A 6,527-nucleotide genomic window follows, 5' to 3' on the forward strand; every position below is an offset into this window, starting at 1 on the left:
GACGAATGACCCAACAGTGGTATCTGAGGTTTATAGAGAACACTATGCGTGTCTATACTCAGCTCCAGCGTCTTCGTCACATCCACTGTTGTCAAGGCGTGAATGCGATCATCCTCTAACCGACTTGATCTTCACGGTGGAGGACATTCGTCAACTCTTGCAAAAGATCAACCCATTCTGCGCGTTGGGGCCCGGCGAGGTCCATCCAAAGATCCTGAAGGAAACGTCCTCCACACTGGCAAACCGTTCACACATGGTGCTTCGTCAGTCGCTTGACGGAGGCCGCCTTCCCTTTGCTTGGAAGGAAGCGATTGTCAAGTCGATCTACGAAGCTTTTGACCGACTGTCGCCTGGAAGCTACAGGCCTATAAGCCTCACTAGCGTGCCGTGCAAGGTGATGGAACGCATTCTGAAGCGAGCCATCCTAGATCACCTTACTTCCAGCAATCTGATATCTCCAGCTCGACACAGATTTCTCCCGCATCGCTCTTTCGTGACAAACATGCTCGTGTTTATGGACAGCTTAACCCAAGCCAAGGACGAAGGGCTCATATCTGATGCGATATTTTTCGACCTCAAAAGAATTTGACGGGTTCCCACACGTCCCGCTGCTCCACAAACTCGAGTCTCACGGGATTCCGGGGAATATCGATCACTGGATCAACGGGTTCCCGTCAGAGAGATCATTCCGAATGAGAATACGCTCGAACTACTCTTCTCCAGCGCCGGTCTCCATGTGAGCTCCTCAAGGCTCCATCCTGGGACCAGTGCTGTGTCTGATCTTCGTCAACGACCTCCCAGACATTCTTGCAAGTCCATGTCTACTTTGTGCGGACGACTTGAAATCCTGGAGTTCCAATGCCAGTGCCCCCAAATGGAGGTTGACGCTGCCAAGCAATGGTTGTTGGACTGGCACCTTCCTCTGAATGACGAAAAGCGCGTCCATATGTCGTTTGGAGACTCAGCGAATACTTTTGTTATGCATGGTGAGAAAGGACCAGAAAACCTCATGGGGATTGGCATCTGGGTCTCCTCAAACTTGTCCTTCTCATTGCATCATGAGAAATCGGCCCAAAAGGCATTCGCCATTTTACGGATGATCCGACCCACATTGTGACGTATTACTCACATGGACTTGCAAATGGTCTATGGGGCCCACGTCAGACCGCTCCTGGAGTACGCCAACCAAGTTGTCTACTCAGGACGCACGAAATACGTCACCCTCATTGAGTGTGTTCAGCGAGCCACTACGAGAACGGTTGCCGGCCTCAAATCCGTGGACTATGAAACGCGTCTCTCGATGCATGATCTCTTTCCCCTGCTGTGCCGTCGCCTCCAAGGGACCTAGTTCTTACTTATGCCATGTTTGAACAAAGCTTGGCAAACAGGATTTTTCACCGTTGATCCAGCGAACACACGGCGGGACATAGTAAGAAAATTTTCAAGCTCAGAGCGCACACATTCATATACAAATTTTTTTCTCATTTCGGGTAGTAGGTGCGTGGAATGACCTTCCTCCGGCGGTTGTTCACGCTCCTCCTAGAACCTAGTTTAAAGCACTGCTAGACACGTATTCATGCGAATCCCCGCGCTGAGAACATAAAGAGCAGTGCTACACCCTTTTTTCACTTGTGCCTTTCAGGTGAACGACAGCCACTGACTGACAAGAACAAAACCGACCCGGGAAACTTGGGCGAAAGCCTCGATCCTGTGAATCAATCGGTGAATCCGTGAATCCGTGAAAACTGGCCGTATGACCAATCGTCAGTCAGGGTCACCGGCCGCGCGTGTTGTGAATTTTTTGGCGTGTTTTTGGTTGGGTTGTTTGTGTGAAAAGACAAAATGTGAGCATTTTGATGGATATCCCCCGTTAAATCCGGTAATTTTTCCTGACGAAGTTCTAATAGCTGTTTTGTGCCCTGGAGAATTGTTGCTGGTTCCGGCACCTTGCAGGAGCTGTAATCAGACATTGTTCCGCAATGTCAGACATGTTGCTAATGGACGCACTCTAAGCATTGTATCGTTGATGGCAACCTATATCAAGTTCCACTTTGTTGTCGTGGAAGGAATATCAGCTTTACAAGCAGCCACTGCTGTCCAAAGGCTGGTATCGTTTGAGAAACCCTTGCTGAGGCATCTTTGATCCAGAGTAGATGTTTCGTCGGGTGTCTGATTAGTGTTCTTCAAGCTGTTTCTAACCCGGTGCCAGGGAAAGATGATCTTAGCACCGATCGCGTATCCAATACTCCTTAGGTACGCCCTACCTATTCATACTACCTACCTTGGCCTCAGTCGGTGCATTGGAGTTGACAACTGAGATCCAGCAATTGAATTACGTGTGTTTTAATGACAAGGGTCTAAAGTTACTTGTCTTAAGGCTGAATCCCACAGCACAACCTACTGTACCAATCCTCAGACAAGCGAGCTTTCCGGTCATGTATGTAGAAATACTCCCCTGCGTTGTTCATCGCCCTACTGCAAATGTGGTTTGTTTGGCTTGCACTTAAAGCTGCCTCCAAGGTAGAAACCAGTGCTACGGATGTTTCTCGTACCTAATCTTATTTACCTTATCTTGTTTAAGAAGAACAAAGGAGGATATTCACGTTTCCAAAGTTTGAGTCGCACTCTCAGACCATGAATGTAAACACAGGGATCCCATCCTTCATGGACCGTACAACCTTCTGCCAGGTCATGCGTTGGTCACCTTGCAGTTTGCGCCATTATGAAGGAGGCATAGGAGACACCACGTCCGGTTAGACAATGATTTGGTGTCTGCAGCACATGACCTAGTCACTGCATGTGACTCTTCAGGGTATTTTTTTCAACAAGAAACGCCGCACAACCAAATAGCCGTTTTCCAATCACCTCGTAACTAATCCGTTGATGTCATCCGACACCAGCAACGTTTCCTATACATTATTGGTCAGAAACCTGGAGACGCCTCACATCACCTTGCAGATGTCGTGCCTCGCAACCGTATAAAAATACAACCTTCGCTAAAGGCTTGAGGCTCCGTTTTATCGCTTTTTCATGCAACAAGTGACTCGATTAGCAAACGCTATTCAAGTCCCAGAGATTCGTGAACTGAATTCATCTGACGCACTTCTTTCAGAGCTACTACTACCCCCGAGATGTGTTAAATCTCCCGTACTTCGGCATTACCGATCTGGTGTACTCAGTGGACTATCACAACGCTTCGGAGGCATCGATTGTCAAACACATAGAGCCTTCAAAGGTCTTCCACACACAGCGGACAATTCTCTGACCTGTAAAGTAGAATCGTGGCATTGTACGTTCTACCCTTGACAGTCAAACTGACGTCACATCAGTGCCACAAGTTTCGGTGACTGGTAAACACTGCCATGGCCTTATCTATTGGAGAAGTGGTTCCGTGTTTCACTGATCCGTCGGGACTTATGTAGCTGCCCAGACAGACCAGCTTGTCCACCACATCAGTCGATTCATCTACAAGCGTGATGTTTGGATCTTATCCCAGCCAATCCTATAGTACCACTTTATACTTTACAGGTACAAAGTGCATACTGAACTGTCCAGCACATTTATTTGGGTTCCTTGAAGTGGTTTGCATTTCCAAAGGGTCTGGTCCAAGGGGAGCAATGTCGTCAGCGCACGCGATTTTCATGAACGAACTCCCGGGGAGAATTTCGGTACCCGAGGTGTTAGAGACAAGTGAAGAGTATTCGACAACGAAGCTAAAGAGGATAGGCGACAGGGCTCCCTTGCCTGACACCACTTGGTGTGGTGAAATCAAGAGAGAATTTTCGGTAGACACGTACGCGTCCTCGGAAAGAAGCACATAGAGCCACCATAAGGGACAATAATTTGATAGAGACATTCCTCATTGCCATACAGTACCACAGTTTCTGACGATCAGCGGAGTCACAAGTAGATTTAAGGTCGAGGAAGACAATCACTGCTGGCCGTAGGAAGGGGTGTTACAGTCCCAGCACCTGTTTCAGAATGGAAATGTTACCAATGTGACCACATCAGGATGCAATCCAGCTTGATTGTCGGGAACCTGACTCTCCCGATGATACGTCACCGTGCGTAAGCTAACACTGGGGAGCACCTTGGAAGCCATCACTACTAGCTATTTTCACACCTTCTTCAGTATGGGAATCATCGCCCAGCTGCCCCATTCTGTTAATATTCTTTCGTCACTCTTGACGCTTTGCAGTAAATTCGTCAGAATGGCCACGATGGACTCCATCTTCTTTGAAGAGTGCGGGATGCAGACCATATACACCAGCTGCTTTGTCGCTTTGAAGCAATTTGACTGCACACTGATCTTCCATCATCGACGGTGGACTGATATTGACATTCTACGGGGATTCACTGGACCATTCTAGAGGTTGAGTTGATGGAGTCCAGTTGAACTTTTCTTCAGTGGTCAGCCCATCGTTCTATACGTTTTTGCGAATGGATTGAATTCCCATTTTTCCGGAGTTTTTTTTCACTACAGTCCGTCCTCCTCGGATCGGTTGATCGGATGGACTGTAACAATGTGCGATTGTCTTGTGTTACGAGAGCTCTTTCCACTTCTCGGGGTTTGGCGATTCAATAGCGCTCTCTGTCAACCTTTAGGCTATTCATTATTTGGCTTTTGAAGCATCTACGCACCCCATCACGATGTTTTGTTAATGGTATAGTTTTCCATGCTTCAGTCAAAGCTTCTGATCGTGGCGTAATCCAGCGTTCATTGGTGTGTACAAGCGACCTTGACAGACAACATTAAAGCTGTTATCATGGCTTCTTGAACCTTTGTTCAATCGCCTTCCAGATCACCAGCCAATTCAATTCGATATTATTAAGCTATAGCGCTTCGCAGGTGTTGTACTGGATGCCTGTGTATTGGTCGCCGGCAAGTTACACGATGCCAGTGTTTGTACTGAAAATTTGTTTTGGTCACAGATACTTGACGATCAGTGCACAACTGGGGTAGCCGCTTTTCGTCTCCTTTGCGGCAAGGACCGATTCCGAATCGATAGCCCAGATGTAATACCAAATAGTTCAGTCGGTTGACTTGGACATTCCTATGGCCCGCAAGTCTGACGCCAGTGCTTCTTGTTTACGGGATGAGCCCGGATACCTCTGGACATGAAAGCCTCATAATTGCAGTCCTTTTGGGTATATGTAAGCGCCACAAAGAGGAACCAGATTTTATACCGAGAAGTATTGAGCTCGATTGTGCTGGATACCCGAATGGTACAAAGACACTCTCCACTGGAATCCCATCAAAGCATGTTCATTTCTGGGGCTGAGTACAACCTCTATGCTATATATTCGACAAGCTTTTGCTTCTGGATAACCGAACATACGGAGAGAAGCTTCAAAATACCTCGTTCTTGATGCTTTAAGTCGCACGACCATGCCTCAACATTGTACGTGTTTCAGGGAATCAGCATACATCAATTTTAGGGGAGTATAGGGCTTCGGAGAGCGTTGCCTGTTTGCCTACTTGACAGCGCAAACATCGAAAATTTTCCTGGGTTGAGCAGTGATACTTCGTTTATTATTAACGAGAACGAAGTGGATAAGGCACGTCGATCAGCGAACGGACGATCACATGATCTAGCAACGTTTGCATGTAAAGTGGGAAGGGCTTGGGAATGAACATCGGTGGCGAAATAACTGCAGCAAAATGATACTTCCCAGTTTCCTAGGTCAAAGAATAAGGTTTAGTTGAGGTACTCATCTTGTCACTGTCTGACCCTGAAGACAGCGTGCATTAAGGTTTTCCTTGGAGGCACTATCCAGGGCAACTCATCACACAGTCTGGCCTGTTCAGCTGCTGGCAGTTGGCCTAGCCCGAGGGCGCCGGGAATAGGATATATGTTTCATTTTTGATGCTTCCGAACATAACCGCATGGGACTCACGACAAGTCTTACTTTTTTCGACCGTATTGGATAACACGCCCACAGTCATGGTCAACCGTTGGGTGATCGGAATGCGCGGCTTTTCGGCTAACCTTTTCCAACCAATTCCTCCTGGAGATAGACTTCATCAGCTTTTCTAACGATTATTAGCAGTGACGGACGCCCGCGAAATTTTCTGAAGGTGCCGAGCCGCATCGTCATCGATGACCGACAAATGTGCAGAGCACCTCTACTTTTGGTTCTCTTCTTTGAGCGTGGCCAAAACCCTCGCGGCATCACAGATTGGGGACCTTACGGTAGGAGGTACCTCGAGATGTTTTGATTAAATTCTGCCTCCTTGTTCAACAGGATGACTGCGTCTGACTGTTTATCTTTTGGAATGCGGTTACTTATCAGATTTTGTGCCTGGTGCGAGGGTCGAGTAGTTCCGGGACGGGATTAGAAAGGAGACAGAATAGGAAGACGTAATGTACGCTTTAGTCGTCTAATAACTGTAGTACATGAGCTGAAAATAGAGTGAGAATCACGAGTTAATGGGTTATGCAAAGGTATGGGTCATATAGTCATGACATTCGCCCCGCCTTGGAAAGAAAGAATGTGAAAAATAAAAGGCTGTAATAGTTACATGG

The sequence above is a fragment of the Opisthorchis viverrini genome (genome assembly GCF_000715545.1).
Source record: "Opisthorchis viverrini unplaced genomic scaffold opera_v5_157, whole genome shotgun sequence".
Classification (NCBI taxonomy): Eukaryota; Metazoa; Platyhelminthes; class Trematoda; order Opisthorchiida; family Opisthorchiidae; genus Opisthorchis; species Opisthorchis viverrini.